This window comes from Poecilia formosa, unplaced genomic scaffold (assembly GCF_000485575.1).
Source record: "Poecilia formosa unplaced genomic scaffold, Poecilia_formosa-5.1.2 Scaffold636, whole genome shotgun sequence".
NCBI lineage: Eukaryota > Metazoa > Chordata > Actinopteri > Cyprinodontiformes > Poeciliidae > Poecilia > Poecilia formosa.
The window spans coordinates 125902-138000 of NW_006800575.1; the positions used below are offsets into that span (position 1 = coordinate 125902).

Here is a 12099-nt window from a genome sequence, read left to right on the forward strand (position 1 = left end):
TAACAGATATTTTGGGGTTTTAACAGATATTTTGGGTTTTTAACAGATATTTTGGGTTTTTAACAGATATTTTGGGTTTTTAACAGATATTTTGGTTTTTTAACAGATATTTTGGTTTTTTAACAGATATTTTTGGTGATATTCCCAGTAAGATCCCAATCCCACCAAGCCACCAGTTTCTCATTATGACTCTTCTCTGTCTTCCCTGCAGACCTGAAGGCAGCAGAGAATCAGTTACTCTGCCTGTTTGTTTGTGAATAGGAATTAAATGTAGATTATAATTTGAATTTATTTTTGTAATAATCTTTTTTTAATGGTTTAGTTTTTACCTTTTCTAATCTGTTGTGAGATTTTTACCTCTACCTTTGGTGTCTCCATCAAATTATTCACATTATTGTTTTCTCTGTCCTTCCCACCAAAACTTTTTTCTTCTATATTCAGGCATGTTTAGGTAATTAGTTGATTAGTTTCTTGTTTTCTCCATAGTTTTCTGTCTTTTGACATTTTGTCATTAGTGCTGTTTGGTTTACATTAACTCCTGTTTTTTATTACTTATGATAAGGCACTAAAGGACTTGACTGCAACAGTTCTGAAAAATGTAGGTGCAATGAAGGTGCAGATTTGAATTTCACTTAAATTATTTCTATATTCATCTGGTGCGTCATCAGCATTTAGAATTGAGATTCATATCAAAGTTCATTGATCGATTCCTGGAATTAATTTGATGGCAGAGTCTAAAGAAAGCAGAAGGTCCAAGACAAGATGGGGCTTTATTAAAGATACACATTTTAATGAATATGTATATTATAATTAAAATAGGTTATGTATGAATGAATTTTCCTGATTCTGTTCCTCTTAATGTTGCTGTTTCTTCAGTGTTACAGGAGCCAGAGGTCGTCTACACGTCTCTGAGATAATCCACCAGTCTGACGTCCTCCTGCTGCCTTCCAGCTGCTCCACGTCAACCTTCAGGCTTTTAATGGACGTTTTCTATCTCAATTATATTTTACTAAAATATTTATGTACATAAAACAAAGTTAAGACATTTTTACCACTCAAAATCTGGTCACAACTTAAAGATTTTTGTAACCTTATTAATATTGTTAATTGTACAGTTTGTGGCAGGATTTTAATCAGTACATTGTCTTTATCTTCACTTTGTGTGGTTCTGTATTCTTCATAAAGTCCTGCTCTGTTTTTCACTAGTAATAGCTTTTTTCAGGAAACATGCAAATAGTTTGTATTTCACTTCCTGTGTGTTTAATGCTTCTTAAAATTAGATTTTTTATTGTATTTGTGTTACTGTAACACATTCTTTGCAAAACGTTTTAAATTGTATTGTAGTTCAGGAGCAGATAAGGAAAGTTTTTACTGTTGTGGAGTTTTAATAGACAGACAGGATGACGCCTGGAGGAAGATATGATGTAAAGCACTTTGAACCGCCTGGTTGATGAAATGAGCCAAACAAATAAACTTCATTTATTGATTGATTGACATGGATGTGGAGGACAGAAGATCATATTCCTCTTTTAATTTCATTGTTAAATCCAGAATAGAATTTAAGATTCTCCTTCTATAAAGCCCTTAATCATCTCCATCATCCATCAGAGATCCGACTGCTCCACATGTTAGTAACAGAACACTTTGGTATCAGACTGCAGGACATACAAGCTGGAAACAGTTTCTCTGGTTCTACCTCCTTCTGAGGGTTTCAGTTATCCTGATCTGTAGCTTTGCTGCCTCAGGACCCTGGAGGACAAACTGATCACTTTTTCCTCACTTTCGTCTCTTACTACTCTCCAATTTGCATTTTGTACTGTTATTTCAACTGTTAACTTTTTGTTTCTCTGTAGATTTTATCTTAGCAAGTTACTAGGTGCTATTGCTGCTGAAGGGTTGGAGGTCAACCCTCTGTCCGGTATGAAAAGACGATCCAGGTTGGACCCTGGCAGTGGCCTTAACCTGTTAGCACTGAAGGGGGTTTAGAAGTAATTTACACCTGAAAAATACAGAAAATACATCAGTAATGGTAGTTATCAGGTCAAACTGCACATTTGCAAAATAAACTTCCTAAATGTACAATTTGATCTTTTAATTTGTCGCCTTTTCCTCATGTTCCTCATCTCTCCTTCCTAGCATCAGGATCTGCTGCTGTCATAAACACACACTAGGACAAACATCAGCTTCCATCCCCTCTCCCTGGTGTTTCCACCTACAAGCAACTCTTGTAAGATCAGTACATATTCATCACATCTCCTGTCCAACAACAGTGTTCAGGTTGCTGGCCTCCAGTTCCTTGCGGACCAGCAAAAGGTCTTTCATTTCCCTGTACTAAAACCTTTAAACCAGGGGTCCCCAAACCTTTTCCTGAGGGCCACATAACTTGTCCCTTCTCTGCTGGGGGCCAGAGTCAGTTTGTAACAGAAAAAGTGACGATTGCAGGAGCCTAAATGTAAAAATATATTGTTTTCCAGAAAGCACAATCAAATAACCCTCTCTGGGTTCTTCACAGAAAAAATCCAGGAAGGATTATTGTCCGTATTTTCCAAACTATGAGCCGCCCTGGATTATAAACCAAAACCCCAAAGCTTTTTTTTTTTTGTTTGTTTTTAAACCAGTAAACATTCACATATAATAAACCTCAGATTTCTCTGCCGCTCCAGGTTTTCCACAGTGATGCAGCAGCAGCAGAGGGGAGCGGACAGCCAACATCTGAGTCATAACAGGTCAATTGAATATCACATTTAAATTACGTTGAAAAAGAAAAAGTTGCCAAGATTAGATTTAACTGAACTGATTACGGTAGTTTATGAACGGAAACTGTAACAGTAAAAGTGCTGATCCTTCGTGTTGCTACTAGGATGTGCTAAATGAAAATGGGCGCTTTCTTCTTCTTCTGCTTCTTTGTCTTTAGATTTCAACAGCAGCTTGCATCCATTATTGTTGCACTACTGCCATCTACTGGATCCTAATATCTATACCTCAAATTCTCAAAATGATCCCAGTATTATTTAAAAAACTGTTAAATAGCATTTCCTCTCCATGCTATTTAACTGATCAACAACATTCTCAAATTTCAATTCCCTATTAAAACCTAATTCCGTTTTAATGGTTGCTTTCTTCTTTTGTTTCCAATTTTGACTTCCAATGATTCACTTTGTAATGGTCTCACTATGGTGTCTGGTACCAAAACTAACCATCAGCCAAACTCCTTTCACACGAGTCAGGATTAATTAGTTCTTCCTTTATTTCCATGTACAATGGAGTGAAACTGTCAAAACACAAACAACTCAGGATGAGCTCAGAGCAGCTAACATGTTTTACATTCAGTTACATACATTAGAAGTACNAAAGGTCAGAGAGAGCAAAGGTCAGAGAGAGCAAAGGTCAGAGAGAGCAAAGGTCAGAGAGAGCAAAGGTCATTCTCAAAACAGGATTTTCTCATGCCAGTTACATCTGGAGTCTCTCCCAGTTCCACCCTTCCTAAACATTTGAACAAAGACCCTAATTATCAGAAAGAGATTTATTTTTCACTTAGACCTTACCCATTTTCCTGCCTGAGCAATTCCATAATATCCCAAACACTAGTTTTGTTTTCTGAAGGTTTAGTGTTTTTCTGACCTCATAGAAAACACCAAAGAAACTTCTGTCTGTAAACAGACAGAAGTTTACAGACAGGTAAACTTCTGTCTGTTTACCTGGTAGTAAACAGACAGAAGTTATCTCTCCCATCCTGTTTTTTCCCATTACTTTTGTTTTTGTGAACTACCTAGCACATCTGTTCCCTCTGATAGGAGAAGACATTCTCTACTGAAGGCCCTTTTCAAAACCCTGTTAGTGATTTTATGTCAGTTAAGAAAATCAGTTGTTATTTTAAATTTAGTCATTATCCAAATCTACCTAAATTAAAATCTACTCAAAATATTCATGCTCTAATATTTCACATGCTCCAAGGTTAACTGTTGCTAAAATGAATATAATCAAACTTGTCCCCAACTACATATAGTTAAGTTCAAAAACTATCACATTTTAAATTTATTTTCCTAACACAAGCCATTGTTTTCCAAGTCAAGTTTTACCTGCTTCTTGGGAGAATTATCACCGCCATAATTTGTAGATTTGCGATGAACAGTGGGACCAGAATCTTCCTTCAGTCGAAGTCTGAATCCCATCATAAACTGTTGGTAGTTTTTAAAGGACTCCTTCGTGAATTTATTCCCACGAACTACAAATTTCTTTGGTAATATCACAGGGCAAATACAAAATGAAGCTCTAACTGAGGGATCATGGATCAGTTTTAGTAAAACTGGAAGAAGTCAGGGATACTGAGGGGAAATGCCCTGGAAATATTTATTTCAACAAGACAATGACCCCAAACACACAGCAGGCAGCAAAATCCTGGTTACAGACAGAATTCAAGTAATGGCCAGCAGAATCCCATAGAAAACTTGACATAGAAAATTTTGTTTATGAGGCAAAAGCAAGAAATACAGAGGAACCGAGGAACATAATTCAATTGTTCTGGACTGCAGAACCTGCTGACTGGTACCAGATATTGGTCGACTCCATGGACCACAGATGTGAAGCAGCTAACAGAAACGGTTATGCCACAAAATATTAGTTTAATTCTCAGGAAATATTAATCTTCCAGCATTTCTTAGTTTATTTTTGAGTTTGTAAAGAAAGATGTCAACACTGCTATGTTTTGAACATTGTATTATTCAATAACTTTTTCAACACACTGCTATTAATATGAACATAATTGTACTTTGATTAAATTTATTTTTCTAAGGTGTAACATCCATCCATCCATTTTCTTACACCCTTGTACCTCAGTGGGTGAGGAGCTGCTGCCTCTCCAGCTAATGTTCTCGGTGAGAAGCAAGGTCACCAGTCTGTCGCAGGACAACACAGAGACACATAACTATGCACACACACACCTAGAATTTGGAGAGGCCAATTAACCTGACAGTCATGTTTCTGGACTGTGGGAGGAAACCGGAGTACCCAGAGAGAACATGGAGACTCCATGCAGAAAGACCCAGGATTGAACCCAGAACCTTCTTGCTGGAAGGAAACAGCTCTACCAACTGAGCCACTGTGCAGCCCAGGTGTAATGCCAATAGCTTAAAATGTAATTTATCCCAGGTGAGTCTATGAGGACAGGCACCAGGTTGATTCTGAGTCTTTAAACTATTTTAATTGGAATGTTTCATAACTTATAGTTCGATAAGTTAGTTGATGTAAAAATGTTTGTTTTAGCTACATAAATGATCATACTCAACAGCAAACAGCATATCTCCAACTCCAGCTAAGAGTGGCTCATTGACATATTAATGCAGTAACCATGGAGCTTGATGTAAAACATTTTGTTAGACAATGTCAAACAGCACCGTGCAGAGACCTTTGGAGGGGCTCAACAAAGGGACACTATGAACAAGATCTTAAAACATTGTACAGTGTAGCAACAACCCATAATTTTCAAAAATCTAATGTTTAATTAGACCATTGTTAAGGTAAGGTCATTTTATTTACATAGCACATTTTCTGCAAAGAGGCAATTTAAAGTACTTTACATTAATTAGAAGGAAATGCAAACAAAACCAAAAGAAAGACAAAAGGTAAAAGTATAACTACATATTGATTCCCCATGTTTAATAAGAATAAGTAGTCCATAAATTAGAAACTAGTAGGGGTTTGTCATCATGTGGACAATGCAGAGCTAATCTAGTCCATGTTTCCCTGATTTAATGTTTCTGCTGCTGATCTGAGACTGAAGCTGATCTAGAATTATAAGACTGAGATATCAAGGCAAAGAAACTCTGTAGCTGCTGGTAGGGGCCATTCAGGGGCCTCCAGACATTCAGGGGCCTCCAGACATCCAGGGGCCTCCAGACATCCAGGGGCCTCCAGACATNAGATCTGTCTATATTGTGCCCAAGCTATCAGTCGAAGCTGAAGTTAGCTTCTGAATGTAGCATCTAATTCGGAAAATAGCTAAAGGGCGATTACACTTAATTCTTCACTATCTTGAGCTTTTTTAATATGTTGTACTTTAAAAACTATAACACCTGGACATTTCAAACCTAAGTAGATTATTCTGTACCAACAACAGAATAAATAAAACATTTGGGAAACCTTCTAATTGATTTGTGAAATTTGTAAAATATCAATAATAGATTCCAGAACGCATTAGATCTGAATTATTAAATTGGCATTATTTGTTATTTTAACTTCCCGTTTTCTTTCTTTTTTTTTAATCTTTATTATAGTTGGAGTTGGACAGGAGTTCAGTTTGAAGGCTTCCTGGAGGGAGAGATCGGCTCAGCTAATGTTACCAACAACTTTTCTCCTGCTATTAACGTTTTTGTTTTTCTTTATATAGAAAGTATTTCTATCAGTTGCTTTTTCCATTTTGTTTACAGTATTTGCTCTATTTTTTATTTTTACCTTAATGCTTACCTGGTCAGGTGAGGCGGAAATGTACATCCTGTTGATTACTGACAAATGTCAGAACCACATGGACTGAGCTGGTTAGTCAGATCAATCTGAATCTTTATTTCTCATTAAAACAAGAGGTTTGCTGCTTAATCCCACTGTTTTATATGAGGTAAAATACCGAGTGGTATTTAAACCTCCAATCACTTTCACACTTTTTGTTACTGAATTTAAGTGCCTGTCATCGCCGGACTCCGCAGTCCGTTTAACACGGGTATTATCCAGGTATTATATTATCCAGGTATTATCCAGGTATTATCCAGGTATTATCCAGGTATTATATTATCCAGGCCCCGTTGCCTAACAGGACAAGGTCTCCAACCTTGCAGAACCATAAAGGACATTAAAGCCTAAAAATATTTTAAAACTATGTAAATTAAAAATTGTTTCCTAATATTGACTATATAAATCATCAAACTTCAGAAAAGTTACGGTTGCTGAGGTGAAACAGGGATAAAACATGTGACTCAAACATGGAGGCCTCAGTCCTCAACATGGCCGCCAGAGGTCTGAGTTCTGACCTTATGACCTTTGCTGCAGATCATCAGGTGACTCTCTGATGACCTGCTGACCTTTCAGGTCACTGAGGAGAATCAGTGTGTGTGTGTGGGGGGGGCAGGACTAAGGAAACAGTTTTTCCTGACCTCCAGCTGGAACCTGAAACAAAGAGGAGCAGANCAGGGGCCTCCAGACATCCAGGGGCCTCCAGACATCCAGGGGCCTCCAGACATTCAGGGGCCTCCAGACATCCAGGGGCCTCCAGACATCCAGGGGCCTCCAGATATTCAGAGGCCCTCCAGACATCCAGGGGCCCTCCAGATATTCAGAGGCCCTCCAGACATTCAGGGGCCCCTCCAGACATTAAGGGGCCCCTCAAGACATTCAGGGGCCTCCAGATATTCAGAGGCCCTCCAGACATTCAGGGGCCTCCAGACATTAAGGGGCCCCTCAAGACATTCAGGGGCCACTATGATTGAATTGTAACACAGATCATAGATCTAAACCTTTAGAACAACAATGGAATTACATTTTATTAGAGATCAAATAAAAAATAAATAGTACATTTAGGATTTAATTAGGATGTAATTAAATAATAAATGTACAAATAATCATCTTGATAGCTTGTTGTGTTACCATGGCTACAATATGGTGTCATCTGTCATCTTCATGTTTGAGCTGGTTTGCTCACAAATATATTACAGTAAATAATGGCCATTAATCAGTGACTGATTTTTAAGCTCGACCAATTAACCTGAGCTTTCTGTCAGACTTCACTAATCTATTCCACAAAATAAAAACAAAACATGCAATGAAAAAAAAAGAAAATTACTAAATCAAACCAAAGGAAAGAAAACACATTAGTAATAGATAGATTTCATTACAGACTAAAAGTCCAAATTTCATTTTAAAAAAAGGAAAAATTTTTACTGCCATAGTTTTAGTTTGTATATTTTATTTTGTATTATGCACATTTTTTTATTATGACTTATTTTGAAAAGCTAGAGTAGGAAGTGCAATCTAGAATGTTCGCTGGGCACCAAAGGAAAGAAGAACATGATGTAAAGGCATATTAGCAAGTGGTTCCAATTAATTTAAGTTTAAGAATTCCTTTTGTTTTCGCTCTCATTTCTACCTCACAAGAACGGTCAGCCAGCGAGGTACGTTTATATGTCATGTATATCATTGTATTTGTGACACCGTCTCATTTATGTTTGTTGTAATTTTAGTTCGACGGTGGTGTTGTGTCAGAGACACAAACGTTATAAGAAGAGTTCATTAAAGCTGACTAAACACCGGCAGTAACAAGCTCTTTATTGACTCCAAGAAGAGGTGGAAGTGACAACAATTAATATAATAAAATAATAAAAAGTACATAAAAAGGCCCCTAACCATTCAGGAGGCAAATAAAAAAAAAAATACAAAATGTAAAAACAACAAAAACTCTTCAACCAATGGAAAAAACTGTCCTTGTCCAGTTTCGCATTTTTCAACAGGGTCAGAGTCGTCGTGCCCTACCCACTCAACAAAATGCTCAGAGCGCCTAGAGCGCTGCAGATCCAAAATAGTGCAGACAATGATGAAACAGAAAACCCATTAACTGTGGATGCAGGTAAAATAAATTAGAATCTAAATAGCAGGTAGATTATCCAGTGTTAGGAACTTTGGCTCTTTGTGGGGATTTTCTTCACTCGTCATCCACTAGATGGTGCCAAGAGTCTGCACTACCTGGAGGGAGTGCCTGCTGACTGACCTAAACATAATGCCTCACCCAAAACCAGCACAGCTCCTCATTGGAACCAGGCTTTAGTCCTCACAAGGAGCAGGACCCACAACAAAAGATGTGTTTGGAAAATAGTCTTTATAATATATCAAATACGAGATCACACACACAAATCTTATGTTTCTCTAGATTGTTGTGCTTGTTTTTGTATTTATCATCAAAAGTAATTTTCCAGAGAACAAAAAGGCAATAGGAATAGAAATTATTTTTACAGGGGTCTACAAAAAATGCAATGAATGGACATTCAAGTTTCACAACAATCAAAACAACAATTCAGCTTGCTTGTCAGATAAAGTCTGTTAAACACACTTTTAGTCAAATCTACATTTATATTTTAAAAAATAGCTATTAATCTGATGTAATATTTGATATTAATGCATTTTTATTAACTAGGCAGAAAAAAAGCACAATTCATAGAAAAAAAGTCATGAAAACATCAATCTGTTCATTAATCTGTTTCATTTTATGAACTGAGTTACTGAAATAAATGAACTTTTCAATAATATTATAATTTAAGGAATACGACTGAGTTTAATGTAGCAGATTCTCTCAGTGAAATAAAATAAATACATTAAAATCTTAATCATTAACTCAGTTCAGTAACAGATGAAATAAAAACATTTTAATTCCAGATGAAACGTCTAAAAGTTACAAACTGATCCTGATGCTAAACTGCAGCCCAGTTTAGCATCAGGATACAAAAAATGCAATGAATGGACATTCATTGCATTTTCTGCAATGAATGCAAAAAATGCATCAAATACATCAAATATTATATTGATATATATATCAATATAATATTTGGCATCTTCCTTCGGTTTTATGCGTCTTCGCCTCTGCATGTTTTACTGGCATGTATGAAAAGTTATAACAGTCAAATAAGGAATTACAGGCTTCTTTGTAATTCCTACAAGCTTATTCCTATTATTATAGGAATAAGCTTCATTATTCCTATAATAATGAAGCTTTCAGTCCAGTTTGGACGGGTTCTAGATCGGTTCTGTATCGGTTCTGGTTCTGTAATGGTTCTGGTTCTGTAACGGTTCTGGTTTGGTTCTGGTGAAGGACAAACAGCTGGTACCAGTTCATGTTTCCTCTTGGTGACGATGAAAACAGTCAGTCAGTGATTCTGGATGAAGGATCTGCTGAGGTTCTGGATCCATCATCCTGCAGGTCAGACTGGACTTTCTGCTCAGCTGGTTGGTTCTGATCCGTTAAAAGCTGCTGAGCTTCAGTTGGATCTACAGGAGGCTGATTTGGCTTTGGATATTTACCTCTTTTATAAATGAAACATGCAGCAACAGAAGCAGCAATAATAATAATAACTAAAGCTAATAGACCAACTGACACACCAACCACCAGACCTGATCCGTCTCTCTTCTCTCCACCAGGTTCACCTGCAGAACAGAACCAGGTGTTAGTTTGATGTTCAGGTAGAAAATGACTGAAGATCATCATCTGATCTCAGACCAGCTGATTTCTAGACTCTCAACTAAAACATCTTTAGAAAACATCTGAACAGAAAAGTTATGATGTGAAAACTGAGTTTGGAAAAAATTCTGGATTTCTTGTTCAAAAAGGAAAGTCTTATTCTGATCATATCACCATGACAACAACATCCTTGTATAACCTGCTGCTAGCAGCTTTCCTCTCTAATCTACCTGAAGAGCTTTCTACACAACTTTTATATTCCTAAACTGCAGGAAAAAAATAAGCTGGGGGAGAAGTTTTTGACCAACAATACCAATTTCTGACCAATTTTTGCAACAAAATTCTTATTTCAATTTTTTTTTCTTACAAAGCGATAGATAGATAGATAGATAGATAGATAGATAGATAGATAGATAGATAGATAGATAGATAGATAGATAGATAGATAGATAGATAGATAGATANACAACAGAATCTGCCATGACGGCTAACAGTGTTTATCATCTGCAGAGGAAAATATTGAATAAACTCAAAATTCATGTTGAGTTTATTCAATATAAAGATCACAAACACACAAAGCTGAACATCTGAAAGGAGTTTTAGTTTCATTTTATTTTTCTAATTAGTCATGAAAATATAATTTGGTTAAAAAACAAAGCAAAACTATTAAAAGTGAAAACTTTCATTTATGCACCTGAGATGTTCAAACCTTTGGTGTATTTTCATTTTCTTCATAAATTTCAGAGAATAAAAAATGTTCTTTGTATTTTTAAACATAAAAAAGAAACTCAAACACTTAAAAACAAACACTTTGTTTATGTCTAACATATTTTCCACATAAAAAAAATCAACTTAGTTTTTTTTATATTAACACTTTAAACATATAAATCTGAGTATAAAACGTTTGGCCATGTTAAAGACAATGAACAGCAGGATGTTTGTGGATCCACATCTGAGCCTCAGCTTCTGCAGATCATCAGTTATTCCTCAGCATCTTTTCCCTCAGCATCGTCTTTCAGGCTCGCTGGGTGAAGATCTGATGTTGGGGAGAGAAACCTTCAGGATTCACCACCAACGGACTCATCATCTCCATCCTAGAGAGAAACCAGAAATCATCCTCAGAAATAAAACCATGACAGGATCAAATTACTGACTCCTGTTTTAATGTTTGTTCCTGTTTTATACTTGATGTAACTTTAGTTTCCTGCATGGACTTTACTAATTCACCAAACTTAAAGCCACAACCTCTAATCTAAGCATTCTGGCCCTCAGACCCAATCAGGAGATTTAAAGCTGAAGAGCAGGGCCGGCCCAAGGCATAACCAAACTAAACGGCTGTTTAGGGCCCCGGGGCCTCTAGGGGCACCCTAAGTTAAACTATATGTTTTTTCTTTTAAGTAATGATTTTTATGTGATTATATGAACACAATTTCATTGTAATGCTGTAATTCTTTTTTAACAATAATATATATTTGATCATATAGAAATCACTGTTTATATGAACAATAAGGAAAACTAATTTGCTCTTGACGCCCCCTGGTGGCTGCAGTGGGTCACACTTCACCAGTAACATGAGCTGCAGAACATCAAACCTCCAAAGCTGGTAGAAGATAAGTTAGTGAAACAATGTTTCAATGAAAGGTTTAACCTTCAGGGAGAGAAAAGGAGGAAGAAAAGAAAAAAGACAAGATAAAGGAGAAATCTATGAAGAGAAGCCAAATCTGATGTCTAACGTGTTTGATAACATTTGATAATAATTAAAACTTCAGTGTTTGACATTATCTAGCAAAATGTTTTTCCTTCAGGCTGCATGGCTGCTGCATCAATGAGCTGCTCTGTCTGCTGCTGATAATTTATGTTAAAAACAAACATTATTTTTCTAAGTTATG

At 36.5% G+C, this 12099-nt stretch overlaps 1 long non-coding RNA gene across 1 annotated transcript in view; it reads left to right on the forward strand.

The window, feature by feature from the left end:
• LOC103130443 (uncharacterized) overlaps positions 1-1693 on the forward strand; it is a 13876-nt gene extending 12183 nt beyond the window's left edge. Inside the window, exon 6 of the long non-coding RNA XR_475212.2 lies at positions 877-1693. This is a non-coding gene — a long non-coding RNA (uncharacterized LOC103130443). The remainder of the gene's footprint in view (positions 1-876) is intronic.
• Positions 1694-12099: the final 10406 nt, after the last annotated feature.